Below are 19,256 nucleotides of genomic sequence, written 5' to 3' on the forward strand. Positions count from 1 at the left end.
TATTGTCAAAGGCTTTCTCCGCATCTATAAAAATTAAAACTGCTTTAGTATTAATGTTCACTTGCAACTTCTCCAATATGTTAATTATGTTCCTCGTATTGTCAGACAAGTGTCTACCTGGAAGAAAGCCAGCTTGGTCCTTATGTATCTCTTCCACTAATACTTTTTTTAATCTATTAGCCAAAATATCAGCAAAAATTTTGTAATCCACATTAAGCAGGGATATGGGGTGGTAGTTCTTAAGTTGTGTCTTCTCAGACTCCGTTTTCGGTATAAGTGTAATGTAGGCTTCCTTCCACGACTCTTGCGCTTTTTTCCCCTCCAAAATTTCATTACAGACCTCCTTCAGTGGCTGAATTAACCAATCTTTCAAAGATCTATAATATTTTGAGGTTAAGCCATCCGGCCCTGGAGATTTACCCAACTACATATTCTGAATGGCACCTTCTATCTCCTGTTCTGTGATTTTATAATTCAGCATTATCTTATTTTCTTGAGAGATTTTTTGTAATCCATTTGTTTTTAAAAATCGGTCTATATCAAACTCTTTCTGTGGCCCTTGTGTATATAGCTCTTTAAAATACCTCTGGAAGCATTTTCTAATTTCCACTGGATTCTGAATGTTCTTTCCTTCCACTTCCAAATTAGTGATAGTATTGAGCTTTTGTCTTTTTTTCATTTGCCAAGCTAGCAATTTTCCACATTTATTAGCCGATTCAAATGTCTTTTGTCTCATTTGTTTGATTTTCCATTCAATTTCCTGGTTCATCATCTTCATATATTGCACTTGGTATAACTTTATATCTCTCAGAATCTCTTGTGACTTTGGTTTCGCTCTTAGTTTCTTCTCACCCTCCTTTATTTTTTCCAGAATTTTATCTTTTTTTCCATTTTGGGCTCTCTTCTTTATTGTATTCTGTTGAATCAGAAACCCCCTCATAACTGCTTTACTTGCGTCCCAGATTATTCTTTTTTCCGTAGTAGTGTTCAAATTTATCTCAAAATAGTCTCTCAAGGTTTTTTGGGCCTTCTTGATAACCTCTTGATCTCTAAATAAGGTGTCATTCATCCTCCATCTGAAGGAACCGCTTGGTGTTAGCTTCATCTCCATTTTCACAGCATTATGGTCGGAGCAAGTTTTAGGGCAAATTTCCACTTTTCGAGTCTTAGGTGCCAGTCCTCTAGTTATCCATATTTGGTCAATTCTTGTCCATGTCATTTTGGCTTCAGAGAAGAATGTTCCCTCTCTTCCTAGGGGGTTCTTAATTCTCCAAATGTCAATCAAGTCCATATTGTCAGTCAGTTCAAAAAAGGTTTTTGGTAGTCTGCCATCTTTAGTTACAATCTGTCTCTGCGACTTGTCCATATTTGTAGATACCACTCCATTCATATCTCCCATCATAATGATGTTGTGATCCATGTAATCTAACAATGTCTCGTGCAATTTCTTAAAAAATTCAGATTTCCCCTCATTTGGTGCATAAACTCCTATTATTAAAATTTTTTCTCCTTGTGATTGAATTTCGATTGCCACAAATCTTCCTTGATCATCTTTAAAAACAAATTTCGGTGACAGGCTCTCTTTGGCGTAAATTACAACTCCTCTCTTTTTAACCTTATCCGATGAAATAAACTCTTGTCCCAATCTTTTATTAATCAATACTTTCCTGTGTAGCCTTATCACATGTGTTTCCTGTAAACAAATTAAGTCCAATTGTTCCTTTTTCAGTAAATGAAAAACTTTCCTCCTCTTCTCCAGGGAGTTAAGTCCATGAATGTTCCAACTTAGTAATTGCAGAGACATGGTGTATTTATTCTACTTTCCTCCAACTGCTCCCAGTAATTCCTCTTGTTCCGACGGTGGTATCACTTTTTCTAATTTGTCCAGTCCCGAAGATAGTGGTACTATGTCTAGTACTCCTGGTTTTAAAGCTCTTAGCCCTTCTAGAGCTTCTTTTTGCAGGTCTTCTTCGTAATCTCTCAGGAGTTTTTCCTTGTCTTCCACTGATCTTATTTTGAACTTTTTCCCTTTAAAGGTAAAGGATAGGCCTTGAGGGAATTCCCACCTGAAAGCAATTCTGTTACTTCTCAGCAAGGCTACCAAATCTCCGTAGTTAGTTCTAAGATCCAATAAGTATTTCGGAATATCCTTGAATATCTCCACTCTTGACTGATGTATTTCCAAGGTCTTCTGGAAGTGCAGGCTCAATATTTTGTCTCTCTCTTCTTTCGTTCGAAGGGTAACCAAACAGTCTCTCGCTCTGTTCTTTCTCCCTCCTCTTCCAAGTCTAAAAGCAGTTACTATCTTGAAGTCTTGCTTAGCATCCAAATTCCAAAATTCTGCAAATTCCTTCGTAAGAAAGTCACTCAAACTGTCTTTTTCCAATTCAGGGACCGCCCTGATTTTCAGGTTAATCTGTTTTTCCTTAAGTTCAATCATAGACAGAAGCGACCGGTGGTCCTTAAGCTCTTTGCATATAGGTGGAATCTTTTCCTCTACTGCCAGCACTTTTTCCTTTACTTCCTCAACTGCCTTTTGGTTCGAAGCGGATTCTTGCAACAGTCTTTCAATAGCTTCTGTATTTGAGTTCACCTTCTGCCCCAAATTGTTAATGCTAGTAGTATTTTGGTCAATTTTAGTAGTCGCTTCAGTGACTTGGTTACTTAATTTTTCCAAACTTTCAAAAATTTTATTTAATACTGAAGTGAATCCCTCTTCAGTAGCCATTCCTTTAGGCCCAACTTGTGCAGGATCTTTCCCTTGTACAGAGTCTTTTCCTTGTGATGCAGAAGGGGCAGATACAGATGCAGAGGCAGATACGGATGCTCTACGCTGCTGCGTTACACTAGTTTGCTGCTGTCTAACCTTTCCCAATCTTGTTGTCTTTTCCTGAAGCAAGTCTGCCATACCACTTTATCTAGGAATCTGGAAGTCAAGGTCAATCCCACGATCAAAACTTGTTTTGCTATGAAATTTGCCCAGGCCAGTTGAGAGTGGAAAATCCCCTGGCTAGTTGCAACAATTTCAAAGTTCCTCTAGGGGGACACAGTAGCGATCAATAGTGTTACAATAAGGTCTCTCTTCCGATTTTCCAAAGTCCCCCCTTTACAAAAGAGAAAAGCAACAGTTCCAAATTCAAAGTAATCCTCAGAGTAAAAGTGTCTCACTTGCAGAGTTAACTGTCACAAAGTAACATTGTCCATAAATAGTGCGATTCTCAGTACAGCAATTTATTAGTCTGGCAGTCCGTTCCCAAGGATTAAGTGGTGGTCTTTTACTCCTTTTTCCTCCACTTTTCTTGCAGGCAACATATATTTTCTCCTCTTCCCTCCCCTCTCCTGCAATTCAAGGAGGGAAATCTTTTAATTTGACGTTAGGATTTAAGTCCTTTTTAAACCCCACTCTCCAGCGTTAGCTTAATCAGTCTTTGCTTTGATCTATATACAGAAAGGAAGGCGGACTTCCTGTTTGCGTCTTCCCGTTTCAGTGCCAAATTAATCCTCTTTTTCTTGAATCCCCGGGTCTTTGAACTTGACCTACTCACGGGTAGTTGTTTGTTAGCCGAATTGTCCCAGGAAAAAGGTCAGCGCTCTCTGGCAACGGCTGTGCGGCTTCGCTCCACGGAAGAAGCAGTTGGCTCTCAGCACCACGCCTTTCTCCCCGTTTCGCTACGGGACCCCTTACGGGGTTCCTTCGCAGTTAGGGGGGCGCTAAAGGTGCCTGCTGAGTCCCATGAACACAGGCTTCTCCCGCCTGTAGTTTCCTAAAGGGTCCCCGCGTCGCCGTCACGGTTAGACCCGATTTCCATGGAGTAATCCCCTCACAACTGGAGGGAATCCGCCATTACCGATGGCGCCGCCTCCGGAAGTCCCTCTACCTCTCTTTCAAATCAGAACCAGTGAAGGCGGTGAAGGTCCTGTGTGAGCGGAGGAAAAGAGGAGGAGCCTCGGCTGCAGCAGGTTTAAATAGCCGAGGCCCCGCCCCCAGAGCCAGCCGATTGGCTGGCCCGGGGTATGACACGGGCGGGGATTCCCTTAGGTATTGCGGGGGCTGGAGCCAACCCCCGTGAATGTGGGGAAGGGGCGTGCCGCCCGCAACCTCACCTCCTTGTTTATCGCGGAAGTGGCTTTGTGTGGCGAGTTCCCCCCTCCCCCCGAGGAAAAAAAGACACAAGACACAAGAATTCAGGTTAATGGGTCAAATTAGGCCACAACTTTATTGATTACAGGAATTGAGCGGTATTGGCTTAGGCATTGGTCCTAACTACTAACCGGCTAGAGGCCGGAAGGGTTATTTTTTTATTTTTTTTAATGATATTTATTCAAGGTTTCATGAATACATAAGTATGAAAAAAGAAAAAAAAAAGAAAAATACAACAACAAAAAATACAATAAAAAGAAAAAACTAAAAAAGAAGAAAAATACAAATCTCGAATTGCATCTTTTCATTTGCTTATTTCTTGAACCTCCTCACACCTCCCTTTTTGTATTCTAATTTAATTCATTATTCCAGCAAATTCTTCCCATATTTCTCAATTTTAATTTAATTTGATTTAATTTAAATAATTTATCTTAACAATCTATCTTATTTATTAATTCAACATATCCTTTCCATCTTTTAATATATTCTGTTATTCAATTTACCTTAATTTCTTTAGCCTTATCTTATCTTGTAAAAACCTTAAAATTTCAAAATTTAAACCATATTCATACATAACTCCTTAAATCTTTTTTACTAAAGCCAATTTAGTTCCTTTCCAGCATGTTCCCTGATATTTCATTAATGTTGCACTAATTCCAAAAATAAAAAGAAATTTTTCTTAATATCTCTAATTTTTATCCAAAATTAGATGGTCTCGGGTTATGTCAGTCCTTTCTGACCATTACATCCAGTCCATCAATCTGGTGATCTTATGTCCGAGGCCCTTAAGTCTCTTCTAGGCCCCTTCTGCAGATTTTCTTGTTCTTGTTTGTGCTTACGCACTTCTTTGTCTTTTGTTGGTTTCTTTCGTAGTTTCTCCCCTTTCTCTTTGGGGAGTGGGTCTCCGGGGGATTCCTTCCGGTAATAATTTCCATTTTCCTTCATCAGACTAGCCCATTCCCCACAGTCCCACTCCCCGTCATCATCTTTGTAATCCAAAAAATAGTTATCCAAAAGATAGTCATCCACCTGTTTCATAGTCCCACTAGAGTTAAGAGCTTCCTTAACTCCAAAAACTTTCAGACACTCTCCAAGTTCAATCTTCCAATGCAGTGGCTTTTGCTCCTGCAGGACTTTGGATCTCTCCATTTGTGTTGTTTGAGGTGTAATCGCAGCCTCTTCCTTCCTCATCTGCCCTTGGACTTGCCCTGTCAAACCAGATTCCTGAATTGGTCGCTGTATAGCTTCTTTATCCTTATTTCCTGTTAAATCATATTCACTGGCTACAGCATTCATCAAGTCCAACTTTTCATTCATCAAGTTCATTTTCTCATGCAGCTGCTCCAGCAAAGCATTTGTCATGCCAAGGGCAGACACCAAACCTTCCTTCCAACACATTTCTGTTCAAGGTCAAACAGCTGGTCCCACGATCCAAATCTCGCAGCTGTAAGGTCTCCAAGTAAGCTGCAACAACAAACTGACAGGCTCCCCCTAGGGGACACAATTTCTATTTGTATCCATTTTTTAAAAATGTATCCAACAAAGGAGATTACTTTCGGTTTTCAAATACTTTGTTTCTTTAAAATGCAGAAATGCAGAAAGTAGCGTTGAAGTTAATTTGTTTCTCTCTTTTTTTTTAAACTATCTGTCAAAATGCTCCACTTTCAATCAATGGACGTCTCAAACAATTTCTGTCCAGACACCCCGTCCCCAGGTTTGGGACGATGGAAACTTAAATTCCTTTACTCTCCTCCTGCAGGATTAAACAGTCAAATCCCCCCCCCCTTTTCTCCTGCTTCCAAGGGGGTTTTATTGGTTGTGGATGCAGGAAATTTCCAACTTTAAAACAGTTTTCCAGGCTATTAGATTGCAAGGTCTTTGCTTCAGTCTATATACAAAAAGCGGAAGGCGGACTTCCTGTTTAAACCTTCCCGCTTCGTTGCCTAATTCACAAATTTTACAGATTTCTTGATCCAATTTTCCGTTTTTACTCACGGGTACTTGATTTTGAGTCCAATTGTCATCAGGAAAATGTCAGCGCTCTCCGGCGATGGCTATGCGGCTTCCCTCCGTGGAAATAGCGATCGGTTCGCAGCACCGCGCTGCTCACCCCACTTCACTCCGGAGCCCCGAAAAGGGGTTTCCTCGCGAGTAGGGGAGGCGCTCTTGGTGCTCTGCTGAACCCCACGTTCCCAGGCTTCTCCGCCTGGGATTTCTAGCGGGTCCCCGCCTTCGCCAGGACGGGAAGACCCAATTTCCACAGAGCCCGTTCCTCCAGTCGGAGGAACTCCGCCATTCGTAGTTGGCACTAACCCGGAAGTCGAGGCCGGAAGGGTTAATCACCAGATTAATCACCAGGAGGAGTCCTGCTGAGGCACGTCAACTAGGACCTCCCCCGGGCATCACCGCGTGGGGGCGTGCCATGGGCCCACACCTCCTTAGGCTTAGGACAAGGCCACGCCCCCCAGAATCCTTTACCGGACTACCCTTGCTTGGGGGAAGGTGATGGCGCTCCTTCCCCCTTCATTTGCATAACAATAGGACAGTACCCCTACCAATGCCTAACCGCCACTCAAGCCCAGGCTCACCACCAATACCCTCAAACCTGTAACCAATCCCTAATCCCTGATATAATATCGCTCAACCAAACATCATTTCCCGCATCGGAAAGATGTACGCCATCATCTCTGTAGAGGGCCACCTTGGTGTACTGGATCTCAGGATGGTCAATGACTCGTCCCCCCAGAGCCGCCACTCTACGTGCCACAGTACGTTGCAAGATCTTTCGGGCTCTATTCACCGCAGCAGGGGAGCGACAATCTCTCCATGTGCGCCTTTCTAGTAAGGATGACCACAGAATGCTAATGCTTGGGGTAAGAGGTGAGTAGCTCCTCAAAGTCGCTGAATATATTCTATTGCAGATCAATAGTTTTATGATAAGCAAGATCGTTTCCCCCAAGCTGTATCACCAAAGCGTCTGGAGGGCCCTCAATTGCCACTCTGTTCTTAATGATCGGCATGAACTCGGCCCATCGCATCCCTCTCCGTGCCATCCATATCACATCTGTGCTTGGCGGCAAGCCGAGTCTTAGCCCTAAGCCCGTCATGGCAGCCCGCTTTGCAGCCCAATGCACGATACTGTGGCCCATGATCCATATCCGAATTCTCGTGTCTCCTAGAAGGGGAATGAAATGACATGGAAAGATCAGGAGTGCGGCCACAATCATTGAGTCTTTCTAACATAGGTCTTGTAAGCATCGGATTTCCAGTGCCCCATGTCCTTAAGTCTTTCCGCTGAGAGGCCCATGTGTACGGCAGTAGTAGCCGCCCCAATCCTAAAAGAATGGGCTGCAAACTCTGCAGCGTTGAGGCCGCAAGCCGCGATTGCCATACGCATCACCCGTGTAAATTGGTGCCCAGTCAGAGGAGCACCATCGTTATGAATTAATAGGGGCCCGGGCAACTTAGGTCTCAAGTATAGGAAACGCCTGGTATCTTTTACCGGGCAAGGCCCTTCCTTCCCCGTTGGTAATAACCTAATGAGGGCCCCTTTCTCCCGTTGGTCGGTTTTTGAACTGCGCACATGTAAGATCAAATCTGAGCGCGAGAGGGTCAGGTCATTCAACAATATACCATGCTGAGTTTTTTCCTGGCCTCCTTCGCATACCACCTCCCCTATCTGAAGTGCTCCATAAAATGCAATGGAAAAGGCCGCTGAGAATAATCGAGCTTCGAATTTTGACCAACATATGGTTCTTAATTTCCTGTGAATTTGGCTAAGGATATCGAATGCAATGGGTTTCCTATTGTCCTTACTGGGGGGCTCTAGCCTGCGCCAACCTTCCAGCACTTTGCACACTATGAAGTCTGCACAGGGGTCTATGGAGTAAACAGCTTTTGAAAAGAAGGATATAGGGGGGAAGCGATGTTCAAGTTGCCTCCTCTGTTACAAAACTTTTGAAAGTCCGCCCACGCCCTTGTGTATGATCTCAGAGTGGATGGCGCCAATGCGGCCAATACTCCCTTCATAATTTCGTGTTCCCAAGGCTCCAAAGGTGCTCCGGGAAAGGCTGCGGCAATTGTCGCGCCTCTGGCGCTAATGAGCGGAAGCGGTTCATCTGAAAACGAGACAGCATCCATGATGTCATTATTAACGCCTGGCACAAACTTGGCAGAAAAATAGATGTTACGCTGAAGACATAACAGGACAAAGGAACGTAGGAGGCTTCCCACCCTTGGGGATCGTGAAGATTGCGTCGACAGGACCGCTACTACTGCCTGATTGTCGGTCCAGAAACACACCCTGTGGTTACTAAATACCTCTCCCCATAAGTGAACCGCTACCACGATGGGAAAGAATTCTAAAAAAGTAAGATCCCTCAAGATGGGTCTTCCTTGCCAACCGGGGGGTCAGCGTTGGTCGCACCACTGACCCTTAAAGAAAACCCCGAATCCTAGCGAACCTGCGGCATCAGACTGCACCTGAAAATCGGCGTGAAGCAGCATGGTGTCTTGCCACAAAGATATACCATTATAATTGTCCAGGAAATGAAGCCATATTTCTAAGTCGGCTTTAACCGCCTTAGAAAGGCGTACCCTGTGCTGAGGAGTGCGTAGGCCCGCAGACAATCTAGCTAGGCGGGCGCAAAAGGGGCCCCAGGAGATACCACCCGGCAGGTGAAATTCAGGTGACCTAATAGAGACTGGATTTTTCCTTTGGCAACCTGGAAGTCTGTGCAATTGTATCCAATTCAATGCCTAGGTACACCATTTTGGTGGCGGGCCCCTCGGTTTTGTCCGCCGCCAATGGGACTCCGAGTTCCTCAGCTAAAGAGATAAATGACGTCAGCAAAGAGGTGCACTGGGGTGCTGTAGCTACAATGAGAATAAAGTCATCGAGGTAATGTGAGACCCCGATGGAGCCGGTTTTAAATTGAAGCACCCAATCCAGGAATGTACTGAAAGTTTCGAAGGCTGCACAAGCCACTGAACAGCCCATAGGCATAGCTTTGTCAACAAAGTAAGAACCTTCAAATTTAAAGCCTAACCAACGAAAATCCTCAGGGTGCACTGGGAGGAGACGGAAGGCTGATTCTATATCACATTTTGCGAGCAGCGCCCCCTTACCAAATTTATGAATCAGTTTAACCGCTTGGTCAAATGACGCGTATTTCACTGAGCAGAGTTCTTGGGGAATGGCATCGTTGACGGAGCCTCCCCTTGGGTATGAGAGATTATGAATCATACAGAATTCCCCAGGGGCGTTTTTGGGAACAATGCCCAGGGGGGAGATGTGTAAGCCTTCGATAGGGGGTTGGCTGAAGGGACCGGACACCCTTCCCGCTGCAATTTCTTTTTGAATTTTCTTTCTGGCTATCTCTGGCATTTCCCTCACTGATTTTTGGTTGGGTGGATCGCCCGGGTTTGGTGGAAAGGAGACTGGGATTCTAAAGCCTGAGGAAAACCCTTCCCAAAGGTACCTCGCTGCTATTTTATTGGGGTATAGTTCTAATAGGGCTTTCAACGGGTGCAATTTGATAGGTGTGTGAGCTAGCCTGAGGTTCCCGGAAGTCCCCGTGGGTGTCCGGAGGTACCCCTAGGACCTTGGTGAGAGTACCCCCTGCCGCCTCGAAAGGGCTGCTTTCCTTTGGGGCAGGCGGAGCCCGGGTGATTACCGAGGCACCTTTCGCATTCATGTGCATACTTACACGTGGGACGGGAACAGACCCCCCTGTTGAAATCCCAGCATTGCCGACGGTGTTTTGGCTCCACCTTTCCCACCTTTGGAGAATCCTGGGATTTCTTCTCCACATATGGACCTACATGATCCATCCAATAGTTCTGGTCCCTCAGTTCCCAGCAAGTGGATGGCAGAAGTGACGCGTTTCTACGGAAGTCCTCGTCATAAGATAAGGCGGCATTCTCCCCTGCTAGCGTAAAGGCCCTTCTAATGTGTGCCATGTGTGCTATGAGATGCATCGCACATTTTGGATAAGCTGCGGAAACTACCCCCATGAAGACCTGGTAGCCATCTAACCAATTTTCAAAAGTATGCTCCGCCCGCGGGGTTCTGTATCTCCGCTTCCCATAAATACGTTTTGTCTCCCCTTTACCTGTCATTTTTGTCGGGGGGAGGAGCGTAAATATGTCGATGCAGTCCCTATTGAGTATTTTGGTCTTCTTTTTCTTAGATAAATGATTTCCCAATATAAAATCGGCCGACACATTGGTGGATGTTTTTACGTCTTCCACCAATGCCCCCCCTTTCCAATCCAGGGACCCGTTAAAGGACTTACGGTGGGAGTTAGCCCTCCTTTCATGTACCCACAAAGGAAGCCCAGAATTATCCTTGCCCAAGCCCCAGTAATCCTCCATGGGGGCTTCGCTATCTGAATCGGAAGAAGAGGTACCTGACTCGTCCTCGGAATCCGCCTTCCTGCTTTTCTTGCCTTTTTTTGAAGTGTGTTTCTTCTTGGACTTCCGTTTCCCACCCTGCTGCTCCGCATCAGCAACAGTCTGGGCAGCGGCCGGGGGGTCGTCTTGGTGTCCCTGTTGTTCCTCCTTGTATGATGATCCGGAATCTCCATCCACCGTTGTGAGCTGCTGCGCTGATTCCTGAAAGAAACTGGGCACACCTATGTCCTGATGAGAATTAGTATTGCTGGATCTCTCAGGAGGCGCTCTGCCACCAGAGGAACCTGAATTAGACCCAAGGGAGCGAGCAGACTGAGAGCGGGTTATACGTGGTGACCCAGCGGCGGGTCCCGGTGGAGCTATGCCCGAACCAGAGGCAGAGGTACTTGGTTGTTCCTGATTACTGGGTAGGGTGTCAGGAATGTAATCCTGGGAGGCCGGCGGTAGCGCTGGGAGTGGTATGGCCCCTGGCCGACACTGCCTATAAAAGGTTTCAAATGCCGCAAAGAACTGAGCGAATGCTTGCGGGTTACACGGCATGACGGGCACCAGTGAATTGGTTTGAGTGGCTTCCTTGTTCCCCTTGCGGAAAGATGCCTGTTGTTTTTTACCAGAAGGCATGTTGGAAGGAGCGTACACCACCAGCACCTAGCTAGGTGACCTGGTCTGGCAAGAACTAGTATGCAACCATGCCACAGCTAATCCTAATCCCAATCATTCATTCATTCATTCATTTATTTACTTACTTACTATTGATTTTTTATTATTTATTTATTTACTGTTTTAAATGAAAATAAAACTTAATTAATTCTTTATTTATTATTATTATGTTTTAATTATTTTATTATTAATAATAATATTTTTATTTGTTAATTGTGTAATTTAAGAATTTGTTTATATAATGCATGTGTCACTAGACCCCTAAGCCTAGTTCAGTATTTCCTAGGCTGACTGACCAAAAGTATGGTTAGACCAGTTCCGAACTGTTCAGTAGTAACTACGCCAGCAGCAGGAAACCCAATTTGGACAAAGGGTATCCCATGATCTTACCGCGTTATATGCACTCAATATGAGTAATGAATCATGCTAAATGGGATGAATTGAGTTGTATGAGATGACTATGCAATGAGCATATACATGAATATAATGGGCTGTGTATGAATATACCCTTTGCCAGGCGCTTGATTACAATGGTAAAATGCAGCAATCCCGCACTAAACACACTACCTATAAACCTGCAGTCCTACACTCTATGTGATATACAAGAAGTAAGTGAGCCACTATCAGCCTACGTGTAAGATTGAGGGAATATCCAAGAAGGTTTAATTAAGAAGCACCTTAACTGCCTCTGTGAATAAAAGCAGTCCTCAATTGCCAGAACCAACCGCAGTGTAAGCAAGTCCTTTAATTGCCTTTATGAGTTAGGGCTTTTAAGAGCAGCGCTAAATAACATACAAGCTGCAGCGTTTGCTAATTGCACCAATTAAATTTAAAAACAGAGCTAAATAATATGCAAGCTGCAGCGTTTGCCACTTGCTCCAATTAATTTTAAAAGCAGCGCTAAATACTATGCAAGCAGCAGCGTTTGCTAATTGCACCAATTAATTTTGCCAGCTATCGCACTTTAGAGACAGCACACAGCACTTTACTAACTTATACACTTTAGGCACTTGCTCCCAGCAGTTTGCAAAAGTAGCGATTCCCCATGCAAAGCCCCGGTGTACTAACGCAAACAACAGAATAATACTACCAGTGAAGCTACAAAGTAGCAGCCCCCGGCACAGAAATTTTAATGAGCGTGCGTGCAGCTGCTGAATAGTAGGCTAACAAAGTTGCAAGTTAATAGCAGTCCGAGTTACTTGGCAGACTGTGATAACAAAAAAAGGTGGCAGCTTTATTTGAATACACAACAATGTTGCAACCCCTTGCGCAGCGAAGACACAGCTTAAGATTCAAGGAAAGGTTCTATATCCAAAGGCACATAACCTCGCAGAGGGCAAACGCCTCACCTAAGATGGCGGGTGGCCCCCCCCAGCCACGTGGTCGAGTTAAAATGGCGGCCGCTAGCTGCGGTAACCTAGGCAACAGGTAAACACTTTTGCAGACACAGCTAGAATAGCCCTGCGATCGCCCGTCCGCAAAGAAGCAGCCCCTTCTCTACACGTTATTTTCTTAGGAAAAATGGCTCAAGTGCCCTATTCTGCTCAATAAACAAGCTGCCAGCTATCTAAAAAAACGCCGGTGATCTCGCGTTCGCTCCGACGCGCAAGGGTCGCAAGCTGCCAGAATTTAAACAAACGTCCCTGCAATCGCTCAGACGCCCAAGATGCGCAGCCGCAAGAGTTTAAAGCAAAAGCCGAGATCGGCGCCCTCCCCCCAAAGTCACCAACCTCACGCAGTGCTGAAGCTACCTGCGTTACGAAGTCAAAGCCAAATCCCCTCAGTTGTGAGGAGAGCTGTAATCCTAGGTCTTTGTGAGCAAAAAGGAGAGAGCGCTGTGGGGAAAAACCCCTGGACCTGCTGCCCAACGCTGGAAGAGAGCTGCAGGAGCCTCCGACAATGGGTAGACGAGGAGACATAGTGGGAGGGAAAGAAAAATCGAGCCGAGACCAGGGAGAAGACCGCAGGGAAGGAAATACAAACCGGGTCAAAAAACCGGGTCAGCTGCAGCAGCGGAGGAAAAGAGGAGGAGCCTCGGCTGCAGCAGGTATACTGGACTGAGGCCGTTTAGGGCTTTCAAGGTCAGCACCAACACTTTGAATAGTGCTCGGAAACGTACTGGGAGCCAATGTAGGTCTTTCAAGACCGGTGTTATATGGTCTCGGCGGCGGCTCCCAGTCACCAGTCTAGCTTCCGCGTTCTGGATTAGTTTTAGTTTCCGGGTCACCTTCAAAGGTAGCCCCACGTAGAGCGCATTGCAGTACTCCAAGCGGGAGTTAACTAGAGCATGCACCACTCTGGTGAGACAGTCCGCGGGCAGGCAGGGTCTTAGCCTGCGTACCAGGTGGAGCTGGTAAACAGCTGCCGTGGACACAGATTTGACCTGTGCCTCCATGGACCCCTGTGAGTCCAAAATGACTCCTAGGCTGCACACCAAGGGCACAGTTACCCCATTCAGGACCAGGGAATCCTCCACACCTGCCCACCTCCTGTCCCCCAAAAACAGTACTTCTGTCTTGTCAGGATTCAACCTCAATCTGTTAGCCGCCATCCATCCTCCAACCGCCTCCAGACACTCACACAGTGGCTTCTGACGCTGATGCCGGACGGCAGAACAGAAGCTGCAAGTTGGATTTATTTGCGGTGCCCAGAAGCAGAGTTTTCTGAGCTGTTTTCTGAGCTGTTTTCCATGCAGCTGTTGCTGCTTGATTTATGGAGGTATGTTGCTGTCCGCCAAGAAAAGAAGATAGCGTCCCTGTTTGCCTGTTAATTGGGCTCTGAGTGGGAGAAAGAGTGGCTGAAGGAGTCTAAGGCTTTATTGTGTTGCACGTAGGGAAGTGTCTTGCTTTAATTAACAGCAGACATGGCCTGTGCACATAAACTGAGAGATATGCATTTGAGACAAGGTGCCGGTTCCAGCGTGATTTTCTTCAAGAAGCTGTGCAGGTTGCAATTAAAGAAAGATGGTGATTTGCCCAGCCATCTGTCCCAATTAAAATGCCTCAGACAGGACCTTGTTCAGCGAGATCTGAATATTTCAGAGGCTGTGTTTGCAATGTTAGTGATAAATAGCATAGACGATTCTTTCGACGGAGTAGCTGCCCAAATTTCTTGCCTTCTGACCGGCTAACAGAAGATTATGTGTCTAGTGTGCTCTTGAATGAGTGGGATAGCAGACAGGCTGTTAGAGAAAGTCGGGACAATGCTGTTGAAAATGTGCCTAAGTCTCCAGCAGGGGAAAGTGAAAATGCTGCTAAAGCTCTAAAATTGCAGCGTTGTTTTTCACGTGGAGCTCAAGGCCATATGAGTTTCCAGTGTAAAAAAACTTCAAAGAAGGAGGGCAACTTCAAAGGCAGAGGGGGAGGGGGAGGAAATCCCCAAGTGCCAGCTACATCAAAGGCTTTGATCTCGCGCTGCTCCAATCAACGTGGACGGAGATTTTTTGTTGTAGACACTGGCTGTACAAACCACTTGTGTAAATATAAAGATCTCTTTGTTCATCTTGAGAAGCAAGAGAAAGCAATTCATCAAGCAGATGGGACTGTTTTCAGAAGTTTGGCTCAAGGAAATGTGTTTTTAAAGAGCCTTAATGCAACAATTAAGAATGTCCTGTATGCTCCTCATCTTCAGGACAATCTTTTGAGTGTTTCTCAGCTTGATTATCCAGGGTTCAAGGTGGTTTTTGCTGGATCTCGTTGTGAAATTCGTCAAGATGGCAAGCTCATTCTGTATGCCAAATGTGTTAATGGTTTATATGAATTGCCTTTTGTTACAGGTACAGCTGCTGAAGCAACTGAGAAGACATGTTGTAACATTTCTGTAGATAAGAATGAGAAGCTGCATGACCAATGTATTCATGAGTACCACCGTCTCTATGGTCATTTGCATTTCCAGGCAGTAGCTAAAATGCCAAGCATGGCTGAGGGCATGAAATTGAAAAATTGTCCTTACCATATGAAATGTGTTTCTTGCGCTGAAAATAAGGCTAAGCAAGCTCCCAAAGGTGTAAAATCTGGGAGAGAAGCCAAGAAACCTTATGAAGTCATACATGCTGACTTGGTGGGACCTCTAGAGGCAACTCACGTTTTTTCATGGTGCTGATAGATTCCAATTCAAGATATGTTTGGGTCTATGTGCTGCAAAAGAAATCTGAAGCTTTTCCTAAGTTTCAAGAATTTTGTGCGTGGCTTAGGAATGTACACAATGAGAACATACATTGTTTGTTTACTGACAGGGGTGGAGAACTTTGTTCAGAAAAGTTAGGAGTTTTCTTACTGAACAGGGCATAGAGCACATGACTGCCATGCCCAGATCTCCCTGGCAAAATGGTTTGTGTGAACGAGTGAACCAAACCTTGCAACAAGGTATAAGAACTCTGTCGCACGATTCGGGCCTACCCCATCCCTTTTGGGTCAAGGCTCTATCCTGTTTTTCTTATGTGTACAATCGTAGATATCAGTCCGGTATTGATTGCACCCCATATGAAATGCTTTACAAAAAGAAGCCATATGTAAAACATTTCAAAATTTTTGGTTCAGAGGTATGGATGCACACTTTGCTGAACAACAAATTGAGCAAACATCGTGAACATGGTATTTTTCTGGGTTATGAAAAAGGTTCCTATTGTGTGTTAATCACTGACACAAAGGTGATTAGGTTGACCAGAAGCATGGATTGTAATCCAAAATGGGAAAGAGTTGGCATTTTTCAATGTCATCCCATTTCAGATGATGATGGTGCAAAAGCAGTTAAGAAAGAGGCAGATTCTGTTGTTGCTGATCATAATGCTGATGCCAACATACATTCTGATGATGACACAGATTATCAAAGTCCAAAAGCCTCTCTTAAACGATCAGATGAGTCTTTTCAGGATTTATGTCTTCCTCCTGTCCGGCCGCTTCCTTCTGCGCGCACACTCTGAGGAAAAACAGCCTAGGTAGGAAAACAAATTGCAGAGCAGAGACGCAGCAGTCTTTGTGTGAGAGAAGAGGGAGTGAAAATAGTCCAGGCACGGCTTCTTCTATCTAAAAGCTTTATTTACAAGCAAAAGCAACACATTCCATCAGAGCTTAAACCCATCGCGTCTTTCTCCTTTCGCTCTCGGAGAAAAGTGAGACCAACTCTCAAAGAAAAAAGAACCGTGACGTACAGTGCAGCATTGGATGGACGCCCCTCCCCCAGGGCAGAACACAAGGAGGTTAACTCTATAACCACCAAACTCTACAGAGTCTGACACTGATTCAGACACAGCACCTTCATTTACATTAGGTCGTCATTCTCCCGAGGAGGAGGAGACACCAGACCCAGAGGACCAGAGAGTTTTGCGTAGATCTGAAAGAACTACTAAGGCCATACCACCTAAGCGGTTCTCCAAAGAGTTTGCTAAAGCTGCTGTTACTAGCAACTCTGATGCGGTTTTTGAACCAGCCAACTACAAAGAGGTTCAAAATCTATCCGCAAAGGATGCCGAACCTTGGCTGAACGCCATGAAAGCCGAGTTAAAGTCCCTAAAGCAAAATGATACTTGGGAATTGGTTCCAGCAGAACCAGGCATGAAGTGTGTTGATAGCAGGTGGGTCTACAAGACAAAAGCTGATCAGAATGGAAAAATTGTCAGATACAAAGCCAGACTAGTGGCATGAGGTTTTTCTCAAATACCTGATCAGGACTATCATGAAACATATTCACCAACAGTAAAGTTTGAGAGTGTTAGGCTGTTGATGAAAATTGCTGCTGAGGAAGGTATGACCATTTCTCATCATGATGTAAATACTGCATTTTTGTGTGGAGTTCTCACTGAGAATATTTACATGTCACCGCCAGATGGTGTGCAGATAAAACAGGGAATGGTTTGTAAGCTGAAAAAATCCCTGTATGGCTTAAAAAATAGTGCAGGTCAAAAGTAAGAGACTGGCTTCATTATTACCAGATAAATGAAGTTTTCAAACAGGACAGGAAAATTGGTTTCCAGGTGGAGAGATCAAAATTAGAAACAGAATTGTTGGAACCCAATACTAAGAATTTGTCAAGAATGTATAACTTGCTGTTGAAATGGAATACACAGGATGAGATGGTTAAATCAGCTATGATTAAATGGGCACAAGACATTGGTCATGACATTATGTTTGCTGACTGGGAACAGTTATGGACTACCGGCATAAAGTTTACGGCATGTAATGCCTTAAGAGAGAACATTATGAAAATGATTTATAGGTGGTACATGACCCCAGTCAAGCTTGCAAAAATCTATCATACGCCCAATAATAAATGCTGGAAATGTAATGAAACTGAAGGTACTTTCTACCACCTTTGGTGGACGTGCCCAAGGATCAAGGTCTTCTGGGAAATGATCTATAATGAAATTAAGAAGGTACTTAAGTGTACCTTTCACAAGAAACCAGAGGCCTTTCTCCTGGGCATGGTGGGCCAATTGGTGTTAAGGAAAGATAGGACGTTCTTTATGTATGTTACAACAGCAGCAAGAGTTCTTTTAGCAAAGTATTGGAAGACACAAGAACTACCCACGCTGGAAGAGGGGCAGACGAAGGTGATAGACTATATGGGACTGGCTGAGATGACTGGCAGAATCCGTGACCAAGGGAAAGAGACGGTGGAAGAAGATTGGAAGAAATTTAAAGTTTACCTTAAGAACTGTTGTAAAATTAATGAGTGCTAAAATGTCATGGGTAATGTAAAACAGAATTGCAGTGACAAATAATTGGGTAAGAGAAAAAAGATTAAAGAAAGTGAATTATAAGTAATTGAAATTAGGGGTTGCTGGAAAAGTTTAAAACAGGGATGCAGAAAAGGGAGGTATGGGGAAGTCGTTGAAATAAGATCTAAGAAAAAGAGGTTATGAAATTATACGTGTTTATATGTTTGTTTGTTTATGTGTTGTTAGTTGTAATGTGTTTTAATATATGTTGGAAAATCAATAAAAATTTATTTTTTAAAAAAATAAAAAATAAAAAAAATAAAAAATAGTGCACGATGCTGGCACACCAAGCTGACTGAAGTTCTGTTTTCCCTAGGTTTTCAGCAAGGGAAGGCTGATTCTTGTGTTTTTGTGAAAGAGTCCAATCAGCACACGCTCTACTGCATTTGCTTTGTAGATGATATCTTATTTTTGTGGAGAATATCTACAAAAGCACTCTAGCAAAGCTGCAGAAACATTTTGATATGAAAGATCTTGGAGAAGTCAGCAATTATCTCTCACTAGAGGTAGAAAGAAATGCACAAGGTGATGTTTTGCTGCATCGGACATGTAAAATCACTGATGTCATCAAAAGGTTGAACCTGAGCGATGCTAATGCTGTAGACACCCCCATGGTCTCAGGTTATCAACATGATGCTGATGCTGATGTTTTTCCTGATACAACACTTTTCAGGGGTGTATTAGGCAAACTCAGTTTTATAGCAAGGTGTACAAGACCAGATATTGCTGTGAGTGTAAATCTGCTCAGCAGACATGCGAACCAACCCACAGTTCAAGATTGGAAAGCGCTGAAACGAATAGCGAGAGATTTAAAAGGAACTGTGGATTACAGATTGAGACTTACTAGTCAAAAATCTGGAGGTCTTGAGATCTATGCCGATGCCAGTTTTGGCAGTGACACAATTGATGGCAAAAGAACATCAGGTGAGTGCTATCTGCACAATCAATGCCTATTTGATTGGTCTTGTAGGAAGCAGGCAACAGTAAGTTTGAGTTCTTGCGAAACAGAACTTAATGCTTTAACTCTTTCGCTCATGGACATAGAGTGATTACAGCAACTGTTTGATGATATAAAAGTAAAGGTCACTTGTCTGTTCAAGTTTATCAGGACAATAAAGCATGTATAGCGTTGCTCCACTCAGAAGGATGCAAGCAAAGGACGAAGTATCTGCAAATCAAACTTCATCGAGCTAGGGAATGTATCCAAAACGATATTGTAAAAGTGTCTTATATGCCGGGGAAAGAGATACCTGCAGATGTTTTAACCAAAGTTGTTAACAAGGAACAACTTCCGGTGTATGTACATAAATTGTGGTTGTGTTAGAT

At 44.1% G+C, this 19,256-nt stretch overlaps 2 long non-coding RNA genes across 3 annotated transcripts in view; one reads left to right on the top strand and one right to left on the bottom strand.

The window, feature by feature from the left end:
* The window catches only part of LOC310753875, a 414,572-nt gene that overhangs the window by 125,936 nt on the left and 269,380 nt on the right, over positions 1 to 19,256 (top strand). The window lies entirely within an intron of this gene.
* Positions 6,505 to 9,696, bottom strand: LOC310753688. Its single transcript, XR_014543446.1, has 3 exons — positions 9,269 to 9,696; positions 8,568 to 8,844; positions 6,505 to 6,724 (listed from the first exon to the last, which is right to left on the bottom strand). It is a non-coding gene; the product is annotated as an uncharacterized lncRNA (long non-coding RNA).

The sequence above is a fragment of the Podarcis filfolensis genome (assembly GCF_964270895.1).
Source record: "Podarcis filfolensis genome assembly, chromosome: W".
Classification (NCBI taxonomy): Eukaryota; Metazoa; Chordata; class Lepidosauria; order Squamata; family Lacertidae; genus Podarcis; species Podarcis filfolensis.